This window comes from Thalassophryne amazonica, chromosome 3 (genome assembly GCF_902500255.1).
Source record: "Thalassophryne amazonica chromosome 3, fThaAma1.1, whole genome shotgun sequence".
NCBI lineage: Eukaryota > Metazoa > Chordata > Actinopteri > Batrachoidiformes > Batrachoididae > Thalassophryne > Thalassophryne amazonica.
This window is the reverse complement of record NC_047105.1, coordinates 137,908,213-137,928,546: the sequence shown is the minus strand read 5'-3', so window position 1 is coordinate 137,928,546 and position 20,334 is coordinate 137,908,213. Positions and strand designations below refer to the sequence as shown.

The following is a 20,334-nucleotide window of genomic DNA, read 5'->3' as shown; positions in this document are numbered from 1 at the left end:
TACTGTGACATGCCCACCTCTTCCACAATTTCTCAGATAGTCACACGACTGAAAAGTCACCGAAAGCTGTCTGAATCATCCGAATGGTTTCCACCTGGCTGTCGCCCAGTTTCTGGCAAAATTTGATGCGGCTCTGCTCCAGTCATTCCGTCTTTTTCCTTGCAATGAAAATCAGCCGAGCGCACTGCACACATCCTCACACAAAGGCTGCTTAACAGCAATTGACACAATCGACAGGCGTGAAAAAATTCACGCATGCGCACGAAGGTTCAAGGTTGGCTGATGCAAGCACACGTGATTCAAATCCATCAGGTTTTTGCAAAAAATAAAAAGGTCTGATACTTTTCTAACAGACCTCGTATAGAAATAAATAACTGTTTCCTGTGAACACCTAGTGACTCTTACACCTCCACTTCATCCCTGCTTTATTTAAGTTTAATGACAATTTTGTTTGGTCAAACCATATTTTCAGTTTGTTAATTTCTTCAGTGATTACCTCCAGAACTATCTGCCAAGCTTGAAAACGGCTGCATCCTAGTAAGTGCAGAATACTAGTGGAATTAAGTTGAATAAGGAAAGTTGAGTTTTTCTCACCAAAATGGATGCTGCATTCACTGCAGTTTATTGTCTGGAATAGCTCCAGATTGCATTTCGGAGCTTCTAGAACTCAAACATTGTGCGGGGAGTGGTGAGGGGTAATTTTGGGTTATACTTTGTTTGTGTGTGTGTGTGTTTCACCACTTTCATCCCTGAATATGTCAATCGTGAGTCACTTTTGTGCGGATTAAAGTCACTAACTGAGACTCCTGTCTTGTGGGAAAGAAACGAGAATCGTCGTCCATTCTGTTCACACAGCTCCAAACACTGCGCGGCTCTCTGCCGAGTTAAGTTAGAATGATAGAATCCAGTAGGAATTAATAAATTCAAAGTGAAACTCAGTTTAAAACAAATGACACCTCTTTCCAAATGTTGTAATACAAACAAACTGCAATCGATCAAAATGTTTTTTTTTTTTCCTCCCAAAATGAGACGTCCCGTGTTGATGTGCAGCAGCCGGCTGGACTCAGCTCAGACGTATGGAGAGACATTCACGCCAAAATGTCTGAAAGGAAATGCTTTTGACAAAAACTACAGATTTTGTTTATTTTATGTCCAGAGATCAAGGATACAGTGACCAATTTCATATTTATTTACTTTAAGACCCAATAAAATGTTGCTGACATAGAAAACCTGTATAGCCTACTTTTAGTACACAGAAAATTCACAAGTGGTATCGATAAGAGAATCAATAAGGAATCGGATCGATAAGCAAAATCGATAATGGCATTGATATTGATAAAATCTTATCAATACCCATCCCTAGGTACTTTACTATTGCTGGTTTGTGCTAATATTCTCAACTATATTGCAATTTCCACCCCTCGTGTGGCAGTGGTTGGAATAGTGGTATAATATAATAATAGTGGTAAAATTTTGCACAAAACATTTTCTCATCAAGATGAACAATTTTGTCAGGAAACACCTCAAGAAATTCACATTTTTATTTCTGTTATACTGTAGAGGATCAACCTAATCATATATTTATATATATATATATATATATATATATATATATATATATATATATATATATATATATATATATATATATATATATATATATATATAGCAGAGTTGTAGTCTTACACACCTCTCTGCAGCTTCTCTCCCCCTGCCATCCCCTCATTACCCCATCCCCGTAGAGACGGTGCCTGCTCCCAGACTACCAATAACCAGCAAAAATCTATTTAAGCATAAAAATTCAAAAAGAAAAAGTAATATAGCACCTTCAACTGCACCACAGACTAAAACAGTTAAATGTGGTCTATTAAACATTAGGTCTCTCTCTTCTAAGTCCCTGTTGGTAAATGATATAATAATTGATCAACATATTGATTTATTCTGCCTAACAGAAACCTGGTTACAGCAGGATGAATATGTTAGTTTAAATGAGTCAACACCCCCGAGTCACACTAACTGTCAGAATGCTCGTAGCACGGGCCGGGGCGGAGGATTAGCAGCAATCTTCCATTCCAGCTTATTAATTAATCAAAAACCCAGACAGAGCTTTAATTCATTTGAAAGCTTGTCTCTTAGTCTTGTCCATCCAAATTGGAAGTCCCAAAAACCAGTTTTATTTGTTATTATCTATCGTCCACCTGGTCGTTACTGTGAGTTTCTCTGTGAATTTTCAGACCTTTTGTCTGACTTAGTGCTTAGCTCAGATAAGATAATTATAGTGGGCGATTTTAACATCCACACAGATGCTGAGAATGACAGCCTCAACACTGCATTTAATCTATTATTAGACTCTATTGGCTTTGCTCAAAAAGTAAATGAGTCCACCCACCACTTTAATCATATCTTAGATCTTGTTCTGACTTATGGTATGGAAATAGAAGACTTAACAGTATTCCCTGAAAACTCCCTTCTGTCTGATCATTTCTTAATAACATTTACATTTACTCTGATGGACTACCCAGCAGTAGGGAATAAGTTTCATTACACTAGAAGTCTTTCAGAAAGCGCTGTAACTAGGTTTAAGGCTATGATTCCTTCTTTATGTTCTCTAATGCCATATAACCACACAGTGCAGAGTAGCTACCTAAACTCTGTAAGGGAGATAGAGTATCTCGTCAATAGTTTTACATCCTCATTGAAGACAACTTTGGATGCTGTAGCTCCTCTGAAAAAGAGAGCTTTAAATCAGAAGTGTCTGACTCCGTGGTATAACTCACAAACTCGTAGCTTAAAGCAGATAACCCGTAAGTTGGAGAGGAAATGGCGTCTCACTAATTTAGAAGATCTTCACTTAGCCTGGAAAAAGAGTCTGTTGCTCTATAAAAAAGCCCTCCGTAAAGCTAGGACATCTTTCTACTCATCACTAATTGAAGAAAATAAGAACAACCCCAGGTTTCTTTTCAGCACTGTAGCCAGGCTGACAAAGAGTCAGAGCTCTATTGAGCTGAGTATTCCATTAACTTTAACTAGTAATGACTTCATGACTTTCTTTGCTAACAAAATTTTAACTATTAGAGAAAAAATTACTCATAACCATCCCAAAGACGTATCGTTATCTTTGGCTGCTTTCAGTGATGCCGGTATTTGGTTAGACTCTTTCTCTCCGATTGTTCTGTCTGAGTTATTTTCATTAGTTACTTCATCCAAACCATCAACATGTTTATTAGACCCCATTCCTACCAGGCTGCTCAAGGAAGCCCTACCATTATTTAATGCTTCGATCTTAAATATGATCAATCTATCTTTGTTAGTTGGCTATGTACCACAGGCTTTTAAGGTGGCAGTAATTAAACCATTACTTAAAAAGCCATCACTTGACCCAGCTATCTTAGCTAATTATAGGCCAATCTCCAACCTTCCTTTTCTCTCAAAAATTCTTGAAAGGGTAGTTGTAAAACAGCTAACTGATCATCTGCAGAGGAATGGTCTATTTGAAGAGTTTCAGTCAGGTTTTAGAATTCATCATAGTACAGAAACAGCATTAGTGAAGGTTACAAATGATCTTCTTATGGCCTCGGACAGTGGACTCATCTCTGTGCTTGTTCTGTTAGACCTCAGTGCTGCTTTTGATACTGTTGACCATAAAATTTTATTACAGAGATTAGAGCATGCCATAGGTATTAAAGGCACTGTGCTGCGGTGGTTTGAATCATATTTGTCTAATAGATTACAATTTGTTCATGTAAATGGGGAATCTTCTTCACAGACTAAAGTTAATTATGGAGTTCCACAAGGTTCTGTGCTAGGACCAATTTTATTCACTTTATATATGCTTCCCTTAGGCAGTATTATTAGACGGTATTGCTTAAATTTTCATTGTTACGCAGATGATACCCAGCTTTATCTATCCATGAAGCCAGAGGACACACACCAATTAGCTAAACTGCAGGATTGTCTTACAGACATAAAGACATGGATGACCTCTAATTTCCTGCTTTTAAACTCAGATAAAACTGAAGTTATTGTACTTGGCCCCACAAATCTTAGAAACATGGTGTCTAACCAGATCGTTACTCTGGATGGCATTACCCTGACCTCTAGTAATACTGTGAGAAATCTTGGAGTCATTTTTGATCAGGATATGTCATTCAAAGCGCATATTAAACAAATATGTAGGACTGCTTTTTTGCATTTACACAATATCTCTAAAATCAGAAAGGTCTTGTCTCAGAGTGATGCTGAAAAACTAATTCATGCATTTATTTCCTCTAGGCTGGACTATTGTAATTCATTATTATCAGGTTGTCCTAAAAGTTCCCTAAAAAGCCTTCAGTTAATTCAAAATGCTGCAGCTAGAGTACTGACGGGGACTAGAAGGAGAGAGCATATCTCACCCATATTGGCCTCTCTTCATTGGCTTCCTGTTAATTCTAGAATAGAATTTAAAATTCTTCTTCTTACTTATAAGGTTTTGAATAATCAGGTCCTATCTTATCTTAGGGACCTCGTAGTACCATATCACCCCAATAGAGCGCTTCGCTCTCAGACTGCAGGCTTACTTGTAGTTCCTAGGGTTTGTAAGAGTAGAATGGGAGGCAGAGCCTTCAGCTTTCAGGCTCCTCTCCTGTGGAACCAGCTCCCAATTCAGATCAGGGAGACAGACACCCTCTCTACTTTTAAGATTAGGCTTAAAACTTTCCTTTTTGCTAAAGCTTATAGTTAGGGCTGGATCAGGTGACCCTGAACCATCCCTTAGTTATGCTGCTATAGACGTAGACTGCTGGGGGGTTCCCATGATGCACTGTTTCTTTCTCTTTTTGCTCTGTATGCACCACTCTGCATTTAGTCATTAGTGATCGATCTCTGCTCCCCTCCACAGCATGTCTTTTTCCTGGTTCTCTCCCTCAGCCCCAACCAGTCCCAGCAGAAGACTGCCCCTCCCTGAGCCTGGTTCTGCTGGAGGTTTCTTCCTGTTAAAAGGGAGTTTTTCCTTCCCACTGTAGCCAAGTGCTTGCTCACAGGGGGTCGTTTTGACCGTTGGGGTTTTACATAATTATTGTATGGCCTTGCCTTACAATATAAAGCGCCTTGGGGCAACTGTTTGTTGTGATTTGGCGCTATATAAAAAAATTGATTGATTGATTGATTGATTGATTGATATATATATATATATATATATATATATATATATATATATATATATATATATATATATATATATATATATACTGTGAATTTACATACAATTTACATTTTTTCACATAGCCAGGTATCACAATCTTGTGATGACCTTCATCTTTGGCCTCATGAGGTCAACCACAAACATTATCCCTGCACGATCAAGCTGGTAGGGTGTTACTGAATCACTGCCATTCTCTGTATTTTTGTCTTTTCCACCATCTTCTCTGCTTAAGACAATCTTAGGCTTCTTAAAAGTCCTCCTCCCTCTTCTTAACAGTTTTTCAATCAATCAATCAATCAATCAATCAATCAATCAATCACCTTTTTCACCTTAGGATCTCTCTAAAGGCCTAACGAACAACTTTTATTTTACCAAGGAAATATTCTAAGAAATGTCTAATTCAAGGAATTCTAAGACTGATTTTTTTTTCTTAGAATATCATCACTAGGAGCCACTTTAAGCTTTAGGATGCTTTGTGGATCTCAATAAAGGTAAACTAAGTGCCCAAGTGTTTTTTTTTTTTCCTTTCTCTTCTTCTTTTGAGGCCCACAATGGAATTAATTTGCTTTGTTGCGTTATCCAGGTGATTTTTCTTTCATGTATATTTTATGTGCATGTTACTTTTTTGCCAAATAAAATCAAATCCTGTATAATTAATGTGAGGTGCGAAGATGATCTTCTGGGTGATACTAAATGGTACTATCTGATCGTTTTTTTGTATGCAAATGTGGCTTTTGAATAATTTATATACTTTGTCAAATATTACCATTGAAATCACTGCTTAATCCATTTGAAGTATATATAATGAGAATTGCAGTATGCAATAAATTAACAGTCCTGTGCAGCAAAGCTTGTGCCACAGTATTTTACAATAAGTATGTTTTATCATTTTTTTACTGGAACAACAACTCTTTCGTTCATCACATCACACGTCAGTTCTTGTGCGCTGCGCGCTGGCTGGTGGCGCATCACTGCGCTCTGCGCTGCGCTGCGTGTTTTCACGCGTCACCAGTGGGCGCTTCTTGCTGCGCACAAAGAGAGCCGAGGCGGCTGATGCGCACTGTGTGAATGTGAGCTCCAAGGCGCCGCCGTGTGCTGTCCCCTTCTCGGCTGCCTCTCGCGGAGTGCGATCGGAAGAGGAGGTGGTCTGTCTCGTCCGAAAATTCCCCCATTGTGGATTTTACCGAGGCGGAGACGCACAGTGCACGGAGTGGACACGGACATCTGCGCTCCTAAGAACAAAATCTGACCCATATTGGAATTACAGAGCAGTTTCATGAAGAGGAAAAAATCGCATCCCGAAACAAGTAAGTGACAATAAGTCACCAGTGTGCGTGTTTGCGCTTATTTTGACGTGTGAGTTTGACACGTCTGCTTTCAGTCCAAGTTGAGTGATTGTTTCCAGAATAAAGACTCCTCTCTCCTTGTATCCAATGTGACTCAGTGAGGAGGAGATACTCAGCTGGCCGATTTTACGCGCACCGATTGCGTTTCCAGACGAGCCCGAAACGGTTCTGGATGGTCCTGCTGGGATTTGTGCTGCTGGGGCTCATTTCCCCCAAATAGGACAAAGTCCAGATGGTGCTGCTGTGCGCGGGCAGCCACACGCGCAAACAGCATCAGGACCAAAACTTGTTTCGTCTGGCTGGCTCTGGAACCAGTCTGACAATGGACCGCTGTGCTTTTTGTGCACCGATTCAGACCGTTTTATTTTTCTTGACCAATATTTGCTTTATCTATTCATTTATGTATCATTGTTTGTTTAATTGTACAAACGGCAGGAGAAAAACCTCGTTCGACCGCATGTCCAAAGTATCCCAGGAATCAGCAGCGATGGGATTCGCTCGCTCCTCCATTCATGTTTATTTATAGATGCTTTGCTCATATTGGAGAATAACAAGCAGCTTCCTAATGAGGGAAACCTGAAGGCAGCACTGAATGATCCTCATGATTGAACCACAGTGGCAAAATCTCAGCGCGCAATCACTTCCACTGGAAACGCACTGAAACCCACTGAATGGCCGTAAAATATAAGGTTGACCTGATGGTGATGGTGGTGATGATGAGTGTGTGTGTGTGTGTGTGTGTGTGTGTGTGTGTGTGTGTGTGTGTGTGTGTGTGTGTGTGTGTGTGTGTGTGTGTGTGTGTGTGTGTGTGTGTGTGTGTTGTGTGTGTGTGTGTGTGTGTGGCTGAGAGATGGATCACTGCCCTCCTCTTTTTAAGTGCACTTCTTCTGCTGCCCTGGCAGGCAGCACCGGGCTGCTGCTGGCGTCCAAGGACTCTCTTTCTTTCTTTCTTTCTTTCTTTCTTTCTTTCTTTCTTTCTTTCTTTCTTTCTTTCTTTCTTTCTTTCTTTATTTATTTATTTTAGCATGGAAACACACAGCTGCAGATTGTCCCGCCCAGATGTTTAGATGGAGCTGACTCTGGTAAACAATTATGTAATTGATAGTGTGCATCAGATGCAAGATGCAGGGTTGGGACAAAACAAAAAACAAAACAAAACAAAAAAATGCACTTCTGTCATTATTTCTCACTTTTTTTTTTTTCCAAATGTTTGCATTCCTTATAAAAATATCAATATTCAGTCCATATAGACTATCTTTATTTATTTAATTAAGCAGATCTTTATGTACATAAATTTAAGGAGATTTTTTTTAAATGTTTGGATGAGAATGGCCTTATGAATACAAAAAAAAAAAAAGATTGCATTAATATCCACACTCTCCAGCTCAGGCAGCAGTTTGGAGCGCAGAAAGCTCACACCTTTAAATGTTCTACCATCTTAATAAACCTTCTGACATTTAGCTGCACTGAAAGGAACATTTTGCTTTAAAGTTCTTGAGTCCATGATGGAATTGTAAAAATGCCAAGTGCTGATCACTATTAACATTGCCATATATATATGGCAATGTTAATAATGATCAGCACTTATATATATATATATATATATATATGTATATATATGTATATATATATATATATATATATATATATATATATATATATATATATATATATATATATATATATATATATATAGTGGGTTGCAAAAGTATTCATACCCCTTGGTATTTCACACATTTCAATTTGTTTAGCATTTCACATACAAAAAGTAAATCAGGCTTCTCAATATAATTTTTTAAAATTATCTTACTTAGACTCAAAGTGAAAGTAAATCTCCACAACTTGACATAAATTAATTAAAAATCTAAAAGCCAAGATGATGGGTTGCGTAAGTAATCAGCCCCTTTGGTATAATACCTGTAAATAATCAGTTTAATTGCCAGTTTTCTTCAGACAAGTCAGGGGATGGATGCATGAACATTTCCAAGTCACTGAATATGTCTTGAATTTTATTTACATCAGTTATGTAGAAATACAAACAGTATGACACTTTATGGTAAATCTGTATGGAGTAGACAGTTCTCAAAAACTGAGTGACTGTGCAAGAAGTGAGGAAAGCCACCAAGACACCCAGACAACCAGGAAGAAGTTATAGGCTTCTCTGCCTGTGATTGGAGAAATTGTACATAGTGCATGTTTTGCATTTTGTAACCCCAGTTATATATTCAGCTTCATGACGAAGTGGTACAGAGGGGGGTTTTATTAAAAAGAAGACCTGAAAGTTCAGCTACAATTTGCCAGAAGGTACATCTGAGATGCAAGCTAGATTTAATGTATTGGTGAAAGAAAACCCTCCACACATCTCAAGAGGGATTCTTTGAATTTCTTTTTCATCCCCTCTTGAGATGTGTGGCAATATCATCACAAACTTGTGTGCGTGTTGCAGCTGTAATCCAAAGAAGAGGAACATGTCATCAATTATTGAACTGTGTGGAAAACAAGAGACAAAGTGGGAAACCTTTGGTATCAAATGTTAATTTGATGCTTCTGTTACAAGTCTGTAAATAAACAGCAGGAGTGAACTGAAAAAGAGTTGAATTTGTTTTAAATAGCAGCAAGGGCTATACGCGACTGTGCGCACACATTCAAAAGCAAACACACGCAGCTGCAAGCAAATATATGAACGCAACAAACACAGAAAAAGGCTGAGTACGCTCGCATTTTGGGCATACTTAAACAAAACACAATGCTGCAATACGCAGCTCTACATTTGTGCCAGTGTGAAAGGGACTTAACAGTTTCTATTCTGTCTCTATTCATAAAATAATCATAACCTGGATTTTTTGCACCAAAATGCATCACCTTACAGTTTTTGCTATTAAAGCTAAGTAGACATTCATTTGACCACAATGCTCAGTGATCCAAATCATTGCTAATACAAGTATAATTTGGGAATGATAATATGGGATCAAACAGTTTTGTGTCATCTGCAAAAATTCTGCTCTCTGCTGTAAGCACACCTGGCAAATCATTAAAAAAAAAAAAAAAACTGGTCCCAAGACTGATCCCTGTGGGACCCCACTCATAACATTCTGTGATGACAACTTGTTACCATTTATACAAACACATTGTTTCCTGACCCTGAGGAAATCCTCAATCCATACATTCAATTTTCTTATAATGCCATACTTATGTAGCTTGTAGGTTAGCCTGACATGGGGGGACAGAAGCAAAGGCCTTGCAAAAATCTAAATAAAAGGTATCATAAGGCAACCCTTTGTCATAAAGTCTGGACCATTCATTCAGATTTGTTAACAAATTGGTGAGAGACAATCTTCCTTCTTTATAGAGCATGAGGCAACACCCTGTCACATTATATGTGACCCTGTCTACTGCAGGGTCACATATAACATAAAAAAGAGCAAACAGAGATTTCTGATGTTTGCCAATCCGGATCTGGATCACCTCCAAAATTCAGTGGAGTCTTTCATGCCCGAATATCTATCTGTGGTGTAAATCTGGTGAATCCGTGAAGTAGTTTTGACGTAATCCTTCAAAGCCTATATAAAGCGTAATCTTGATCAGGGGTCGAAATAGTACATGCATGTGCTAGTTTGTGCATGTATTATTAGAGCGGTGCACGTAATCTTATACTGCACTAGCACCGGTGCAAATAACTTTATCCAAGTTTTATCAACTATAAGCACCAGTAGAATGAACCAGTAAAGGAATAAATGAGGAAAAAAACAATTTCCAGTGTGTTGTCTTCGTCTTCCCTGCATTTTATGACTCTCACACACGGAGCGAGTTCCTGTGCTCTATTTGTTGTGGAAAGCTGAGAAACGTCGCCAGCAGCGCTATGCCTGGGTTCACAACATCCTCATGAGACATTCCCAATTCGGGGAGTTTCATTATTTGCTGCTGCAGTAAATAAACTACAGCTGCAGGAACTCCAGTTTGAGGACCTCCTGCCTGTTCACGCGCGCACGTGTAAACTGGCAAAATGTTTTGCATGTGGAGAGAATGTGCGCATGTTTTATTATATTGTGCACTTGTTTTATTATATTGTGCGCATGTTTTATTATATTGTGCGTGCCTTTTATTAGAAATGGATGTGGTCAGGGTATATCATCATGGTTTGGGCGCACAAGGACATATAGAGAACTCTGGCTACCCAGGTTTTCATAATCTGGAGTTTAAGCACATTATAAAGGATGCTGAGGGCGAAGTGTCTCCCCATCATGAGGATGACAATTCATTTTGAATGAAAGGAAAATGTGCGTACGTTTTATTATAATTCAAGGGCTCAATTAAAGGAAAATGTGCACGTTTTATTAATTCGAGAGCTCAATTAAAGGAAAACATGCGCACGAATTAACATGGCCATTAAAATGTGCGCACAAATGATCACAGCCAGGAATAGGTGCGCAGGTTTTATTAATTTGAAAGCACGTTTTATTAATTTGTGGGCTCAATTAAAGGAAAACATGCACTGCTGCTGCTCTCGCCTCAAACTCTCCCCAGAGAGGAAGAGTCTGACACATCAGAGGAGGAGTTTTAAGGTTGATATAAGACGGAGTTTTGGTTGTGCAAGTAACTTTTTTTGGTGCAAGTAATTTTTTTGTTACTAGCACCAGTGCAAGTAGGTTAAAAATGTATTTCGACCCCTGTTGATCCAGAATCTGGTGTCACCAACTGAATGGCTCCCCCTAAAAATCTATCCCCCCGCCTTCACTGTGCATGCATCATTTTCGAATGTCAGCATCAATTCAGCAATTATCACCTTGTTTCTGCTTAAAACTGCACTCTAGTCATCATCTATCTCAGCAACAGATACCTGAAGCTTTTTTTTTTTTGTACAACAATCATTCCCACATAAATTCAAGGTTATTTCATCAGAAAAGATGGGGAAGCGATCAGAGTGCACGGACTGCTAGCTGTTGTGTTCACGGGCATGCGTCATTTCAAAGCATCACTGAATCTCGCCTCAAGGGAGTGATAAGAGCACGACAGCAGCACATCTGAGTCTGAGGTTCATCAAAATCCGTACAGTAGTTTTCACGTAATCCTGATAAAAGTCAGAGACAGAAAGACAAAGAGATACATGAATAAATAAATAAAGAAATAAATGCTGATGATTTTATTCCATCCTTGGTGGATGTAAAAACATAATAAATAACAAAGGATGCTCAAATGTTTTAGTAGTCTGTGTAATATATCATAAAATATGGATGCCTTTATTTGCCAGAGGCGTAGGATTGGGGAGTTTGAATGTCAGATGACAAGTTAATTATTTACATTTCCAATAATGCCACAGTGGCAAAGCTTCCAAAGTAGTTCACACAGAGAAGTCTGGTCTGAACAGGGAGCTGTAGGTGCTTTGGTTGGGAAAGCCAAACCAGAATGCTAAATCCATACTTAAACACAATGTGGTATCCTGTTTATATATGTTCAGCCTGCCCTCCGCGTGTGAGGAAGACTCCCGCGTGTGAGTCGACAAGAGGAAACAGCGAGCCAGCCAGCTGAAGCAAGTGACCACATTATTCCACCCAGAAAGTTTACAAGCAAAATAAATATGATCCTAAAAGTGAAAGCATATCAATCCACATTTGTGTTGAATCACTGTCCCTGTATGATTCTGGTCATTCAATTTTAGACAGACAACATCACCAACTTATCACAATTTTTTTTTTTTTTTATGAATTGGTGTAAAATGACACATATAAGATTACTGCTGAATAGTGACACTGTGTACAATGATTTCAAATCTGTACAGAGAGAGGTTTTATGAGATGCCATCATTTGCAAAATCAAACTTAAAATAGAAAAAAAAAAAATATTTGAAGGCGGTCTCTCGCTTGATCAACTTCAATATGCATAATACGTACTAATAATTGATATAATAAATACAAATATAAATGATTGTAAAAAATAATGTTCACCTTCTTTGCATTTTGTGAAAATTATTGTGCATGTTTTGCAAAGCTAACAAATTCCACATAAGGGCAGGCCTGGCCCGCGTAGACAAGTGTTGCCATTGACAGGAAGTTTTGAAAGTAACAGTTTGATGTCACAAACCTGTAAAGAAATCCAACTAATAAAAAAAAAATAATAATACAAGTTTGCATGATTTGCTCAATCACTTTACTAAAGTTCTTATTACTTTATTATTGCCTGCATCTTCTGTTTTCAGATTACTGGAGTCATGTAAGTCCGTATGAGGTAACAGTAACAGTGGCAAAGGGAGCAATTTCTTGTGTTTCGTAAAAGAACTGTTGTTTAAGTGGTTGTCGGTTTCAGTCGGCTGAGCCCACTGGATGCCAGTGAGGAACTCAGTGGAGAGTGCAGGGCTCTTGTGCCATGTCTCACACACACACACACACACACACACACACACACACACACACACACACACACACACACACACACACACACACACACACACACACACACACACACACCTGGTCTCTGTCTTTTTTCACATGGTACGATCTCCACTTTAACTGGAGTAATTATGCACATTCTTGTATTTCTTGGACATTTCTCATACTTATTTAAATAATCAGTGTATTCTGTAAAATGGTCTATTCAGTGCCCCAATACCTTACAGTGCCTTGACACTTGCACAAATTTGATCCGCACACTGGTACGCAATCTGCCATGCCAGAAAGTTAATTAATTGCAAACTTGTCATAAACCATTGTAAACTGGGCGTAGCTTCGTGCACCTGTGCAAAGACCATTTTGAAATGTTCAGTCTCTGGCACGCATTCATTACGTGGTCTTCACATGAACATTGCCTGGCTGGATCCAGAGTGAAAATCTGACAGATGCATTTTTGCCCAATGATAAAATAAAAATCGTATGCATCTTGTTATTCAATAATCTTCATTCTTTTATTTGGCTTTTTCTTATTGTGCACCCGCTCCGTGGAACGGTCTTCCTGCGACCATGATGCAGTCGGAGTCCGTGGACATTTTTAAGTCAAGACTTAAAGCCTATTTTTATTCTCTTTCTTATGAATAGTTTTTATTTTTTATCTGTTTTATTCTTTTACTTCTGTTTTTAATTATGTATTTGAATTTTTAAATTTTTATTTATTTATTTTAATTTTTTTTATGTTGAACAAGGCACCTTGAGATGCATTTTGTTGTGATTTGGTGCTTTATAAGCCAATTAAATTGAAACTGAACAACATTTTATTGAGTCTTAAAGTAAATAAATATGAAATTGGTCACTGGATCCTTAAACTTTGGACATAATAAACTCTACATGATGGATCCTTGATCTATAGACATAAATAGGAATAAACAAAATCTGTAGTTTTTGTCAAAAGCATTTCCTTTCAGGCATATATCTGAGTTGAGCTCTTGCAGCTGCTGTGCTGCACGTGTTATTTGTAAAGAAATACAGCACATCTCATTTTGGGAGGAAAGAAACATTTTAATTAATTGTAGTTTCTTGTCTGTAGTACAACATTTGTAAGAGGTGTCATTTTATTTAAAGCAGCAATTCATTTTGAAGTTATTAATTCCGACCAGACTACGTCTCAGCAGAGATTCTCGTTTCTTGACGGCAACAAGACAAGAGTCGCACTTAGTGACTTTAATCCAATGGCTTTGAAATTGCTTAAGAAGCGGAATTGCCATTTCTGAAGAGCAGCGAATCAAAGAACCAACAAGCTAGTGGTTCACGCTTCAAAGTGGAGTCGTGCTGCAGAAATGGTTGATTACAGACCCGCTGCAGACCAAACCCTGAATATCCGACTTTATTTGTATGTCCGTATGACTCTGAAACTCGGAAAAATCAGTATAATTTACGGACAATCCATATAGGTTGACATGTATGGAGTCGGAAAACCACCGAAAATGTAATTTCAGTCATCATAGAATGCCATTCAAACACACTATTGTCTGAAAACTATTTATAAACCACTCACCGTTTCTTGCTGAAATAAGCACCCAATTTTCCTTGCACAACTTTTTTCCTGGATGCCATGATCATGGATTCGACTGGACTGACGCTATGTTTGTTTGATCTGGTTTGAATTTTCCACACCAGCGTGGTGCATTGTGGGATCAAATCAAAAGCTGCGTTCACCGCAAGGACACGTTCAGCACTATTCGGGATTATTCAAGATTTTTTTTCCGGATGACGAACGATGCGTAAAAAAAATCTGACCGATGCAGCTGCATCAGTCCAAACCAGTCTGGATCTGGGCCTGCATTGTGCAAACAATTCAAATGAGTGTCAGTGTGAGACATTACATCAGCGTACCGCATCACAGTGCAGCTTATCTGAACGATTATAATGAGATATTAAATCTATCATAAACACAATTTTACAGATACTCATGAGAAGGAATGATAATGCAACTGTTTTACCAAGCCATTACAATATAAATAAAATATAACAAATAATTACCTTCAAGATGATTCCAAATGCATTCTCCATTTCATAAAGCACACGAGAGAGAGAGAGAGAGAGAGAGAGAGAGAGAGAGAGAGAGAGAGAGAGAAGCTACAGTTGTAAAAAATTCCTGTGATTCTGGAAGCGATGTAGTTTTCAGCAGCAAAACTCTGAGAGGAAATGACTAATTTGCTACAAAATAATTATTTTATATGCAGCATCCAGCGGCACAAAGCATAGGGGAACACAAAGGGTGGCACTGGCACAAGAAATTGCGTGGCGGTGCGGGATTAAATGTGTGCAAGTGTCAAGGCACCTTTATTTTGAGCTGCTTCTTCTTTTTTTTTTTTTTGGTTGCATTTTTCAATATTTAAATGATCACAGTTTACTTCCCGATAAGGAGGATTTCTGTATTATCCGCTCTCCTCCCATCACTGATAACAGCAAAACTGTCTTTTTTAGCACATTTGTCTACAATATATTCATCACTCAGTTTGACCTTCTGTACATATACAGCTCTTTAACTTATGCTCATTACCTTTTACATTGTTGTCAGTACTTTTGCACCACTCAACAAAATGCAAAAGTTTGGGCACCCTTGATAATTTTCATGATTTTCTTTTATAAATCATTGTTTTTCTGGATCAGAAATTTCAGTTACATATATCATATAGCAGATGGGCACACTGATAGGTGAGAAGTGAAATGAAGTTTCTAGTATTTACAGAAGGTGTGCAATAATTATTTAAACAATATTAGCCAGGTGCATAAATTTGGGCACCCTTGTCATTTTATTGATTTGAATACATTTAGCACTAATTATTGGAACAGAAAATTGGTTTGGTAAGCTCATTGACCCATGACCTCCTTACACAAATGAATCCAGTCATGAGAAAGGGTATTTAAGGTGGCCATTTGCAAATGTTTCCGCTCTTTGCATCTCTTCTAATGAGTGGCAACATGGGAGCCTCTAAACAACTCTCAAATGACCTGAAAACAAAGATTGTTCAACATCATGGTTTAGGGGAACGATACAAAATGCTATCTCAGAAATTTCAGCTGTCAGTTTCCACTGTGAGGAACATAGTGAGGAAATGGAAGACCTCAGGCACAGTACTAGTTAAGGCCCAAAGTGGCAGGCCAAGAAAAATCTCAGATAAGCTGATGCGAAGGATGGTGAGAACAGTCATAGTCAACCCACAGACCTGCTCCAAAGACCTACAACATGATCTTGCTGCAGATAGTGTCTCTGTGCACCGTTCAACTATACAGTGCACTTTGCACAAAGAGATGCTGTAGATGCTGTAATGCAGAGGAAGCCTTTTCTGTGTACACACCACAAACAGAATCTCTTGAAGTATGCTAAAGCACATTTGGACAAGCCAGCTTCATTTTGGAATAAGGTGCTGTGGACTGATGAAACTAAAATTGAGTTATTTGGACATAACAAGGGGCGGTATGCATGGCTGAAAAAGAACACAGCATTCCAAGAAAAACACTTGCTACCTACAGTAAAATGTGGAGTTGTTTCCATCATGCTGTATGGGCTGTGTGGCCAGTGCAGGTACTGGGAATCTTGTTAAAGTTGAGGGTCACATGGATTCCAGTCAATATCAGCAGATTCTTGAGAACAATGTTCATGAATCAGTGACATAGTTGAAGTTGCGCCGGGGCTGAATCTTTCAACAAGACAATGACCCGAAACACTGCTCAAAGTCTACTAAGTCATTCATGCAGAGGAACAAGTACAACATTCTGAAATGGCCATCTCAGTCCTCAGACCTGAATATTATTGAAAATCTGTGGTGTGATTTTAAGAAACGAACAAACCTGAGATGTTTTGTAAAGAAGAATGGTCCAAAATACCTTCAACCACAATCCAGACTCTCATTAGAAACTATCAGAAGCATTTAGAGGCTGTTATTTCTGCAAAAGGAGGATCTACAAATGATGTATTTTTTTCTGTTGGGTGCCCAAATTTATGCACCTGCCTAATTTTGTTTAAATAATTATTGCACACTTTCTGTAAATCCTAGAAACTTTATTTCAGTTCTCAAATATCACTGTGTTTGTCTGCTATATGATACATTTAACCAGGGCTTAATTTGAGGGGGAGCAAGCCGGAGCGCGCTCCGGAACCTCGGACGCGCACTCCGGAACCTCTGACGTTGGCTCAACCAGCTATTTATACTGGATCCGGTGATCCGCCACCTCTCTTGACAAACAAAATATTTTTAAAAAATCATCGCGATTGCTCTCACTGCCACTCATACCACCCTCCTGTCTGCTGTGCGGAATCACGCCAAATCTGGCAACAGGTCCAGAGGCTACGCTCGCTGTTTTGATCCGGATGTTGACCGCAGCTGCAGAGCTCCGTGGCCACCGAGAGAGGACTTGGATTCTTTGAGGGTCCTGCATTAGCCCCCGGAGGCAGTGAGCGAAGGGAGAGCCGCACATTGTGTTCCGCGTGTGTCTGTTTATAATCTTCTCGCACAGAAGAAAAAAGAGAGTGTTTACACAAGAGAGAAAACTGAGAAAATGTTAATGCCTGTTTGAGAAAAGTGTGTAGTGAGGGGTTTTACAGCCTTAAAACAGCTATAATAATTGTAAAAAATAGCGCTGACTACTTCGCGGATTTCATTTATCGCAGGTTATTTTAATGCCACACCAGGCGCGATCAGATGCTACAAATTTGCAGGGGTCGCGTGGCGACGGACGCGCCTCCTTCGCCCGGTATGTCGTTCTGCTTGGGTGGACTTTCGCTGTGAAAGTTCGCCTCGGTGCGTCATCAAATAGGAGGAGCTTCCATTCCGCTCTGCGTCAAGTCATCATGATGGACCTTGATCACACGGAGCGAGTTGTTGTGAAAAGCTCCCAATACAGAGAGTATCATTATTTGCTGCAGGAGCTGCATCTGGATGATGGCCGCTTTCAGTGGTCCTTCCGCCTCTGCGGGATCCAGTTTGAGGACCAACTGTCCCGTTCATGCGCGCACATGTAAACAATTAAAAAACAAAAGAAACTCCGCTGATTGCTGCAGCTTGCTCTTCCCCCCAAAAAAACTGTCATAATTGTGTTTAGAAATCAGTCACCATTTGTTTTATTACACATCTGTGTAGTTAATTAATAAAATATTCTCCACACAGACGATTCGCTAGCGCACGTAAAAAGAATGAACGAAACTCCGCGGCTTGCTGTGGGGCTGCTCCTCGCTCTTTCCCCAAAAAACTCTGCCATAATTGTCTTTAGAAACCAGTCACCATTTGCTTCATTATATATCTGTGTAGTTAATAAGTAAAATAATCTCCATGGATGATTCCCTCGTGCGTGCACGTAAAAAAAGAAAAAAAAAGAAAAAGCAATTCCGCTCCCGCTGCTGTGGTGCTGCTGCTCGCTCCAAAAACTCTGTCATGATTGTGAAATAAAGGACAAAGAGACATAAGTCCTGCTCACAGGCTGCTACCAGAGACAGAACATGTTCACATCTTCAGTCAAACTCCAGACATCTCCACGTCACTACATATTCAGTCCCTGATTGGTCATCGCGGCGCGATGAGATGAAAAAGTTCAGATTTTTCAATTTGGGGAGGAGGGCAACACGACGTGACGCGACGCAATATCGCGCCACAAACGCGCAAAACGCTCAAAATCGCTTCACTCGCGCCGCGCTGTGCGATTTGGCGCCAAAACGCATCATTACATAGGAATTACATGTCAACCTGTGGCTGCAGTCGCTCGCGTCGTGCCCGGTGTGAACGCGGCATTAGAATGTAACTCCCGCAATAAACGAGGGACCACTGTACATCATTAAACAGGAATTTGTGCTCTATCCGGATTTGGTGTGACTAGTGTTATTAGGCCTACAATACATGCCCAGTTTATTTTCGGTGTGGCGCACAGCGTTGTTTTGAGCCCTCTGCCTTGCATTTGACCTCTGCACAGTCTTAATCATCCTTCACAGTGCCGATTTAAACACAACAGGATAGAATATGCATTTGATCAATTCTTTTATGGATGCTAATGTAACAGCTGTTCATTTTCATATCGGTGTGCTGCTTACAAGGATCGTGTTTTATTTGTGAGCTTAATTCATCACGAGGACCAGAATGCTCTCACCTGAGATACTGCAGATGTGTGCAATTAGTAGTGAACAATTACGAGTTCTGTGCCTCTTATTTTCATTTGCTGCAGCCTCATGCACATGGGCTATGAAACATAGACATTAAGCGTTGCTTTTATTTCTTAATCACTTTTTAAATCATCCATGGCTTGCGCCTGTGCATGCTTTCAGTCAGCCAGACCAAATTAGGAAGCATCATTGCACAGTTGATTGTGAATTCTTCATACACAGGCAGAATCACAGAGCAGCTGTATATTCAGATTGTGTCCGTCCCTGGTGGCAGATCCTTGTCTCTGAGGTTCTCTGCAGAGTGATTCAATAGAGATGGCAGCGAATCGTCATAAAGACAATAAATATACAGAAATGAATGCTTCCAAGACTGTAGTAAATGCAAGCCGCTGTGACGGGTTTGTGAATGTAATCTAAATACAGACCTTGAGTGCATACACCTCCATGATTGAAACGGTCTCCTTTACTCTCCCCTTATTAGATTCCTTTGCAATTACACTGTCCTCACGGGGAAATGGATGCATGTAACCACCTCGCCTATCAATTATGCACCAAAAAACAGCTCTGCTAACCAAGAAGTCATCTCATTTACTCTGGAATGCGCTTAGCCAGTGACTTCCATTACATTTAGCTTCTATGGAGGTGAAAGTGCAATGGCTCATTACATTTGCTAGGGGAATCTTTTGTTCATCATTTCAGCTCAGAGATCAAAAGCACATGATGCCATGTCATTGTTCACACCACGCCAGAAATAGTTGTTATTTTTCTTTCCCAAATCATCATTGGCTTCCTGTTAATTCTAGAATAGAATTTAAAATTCTTCTTCTTACTTATAATGTTTTGAATAATCAGGTCCCATCTTATCTTAGGGACCTCGTAGTACCATATCACCCCAATAGAGCACTTCGCTCTCAGACTGCAGGCTTACTTGTAGTTCCTAGGGTTTGTAAGAGTAGAATGGGAGGCAGAGCCTTCAGCTTTCAGGCTCCTCTCCTGTGGAACCAGCTCCCAATTCAGATCAGGGAGACAGACACCCTCTCTACTTTTAAAATTAGGCTTAAAACTTTCCTTTTTGCTAAAGCTTATAGTTAGGGCTGGATCAGGTGACCCTGAACCATCCCTTAGTTATGCTGCTATAGACGTAGACTGCTGGGGGGTTCCCATGATGCACTGTTTCTTTCTCTTTTTGCTCTGTATGCACCACTCTGCATTTACTCATTAGTGATCGATCTCTGCTCCCCTCCACAGCATGTCTTTTTCCTGGTTCTC

General features: G+C 39.5%; 1 protein-coding gene across 1 annotated transcript in view; it reads left to right on the top strand.

Annotated features, from left to right (window-relative positions):
- The first annotated feature begins 6,386 nt into the window (after positions 1-6,386).
- cntn3b (contactin 3b) overlaps positions 6,387-20,334 on the top strand; it is a 519,637-nt gene continuing 505,689 nt past the window's right edge. Inside the window, 1 exon segment of the mRNA XM_034167483.1 lies at positions 6,387-6,489. The gene's annotated coding sequence lies outside the window, so the exon portion shown is untranslated.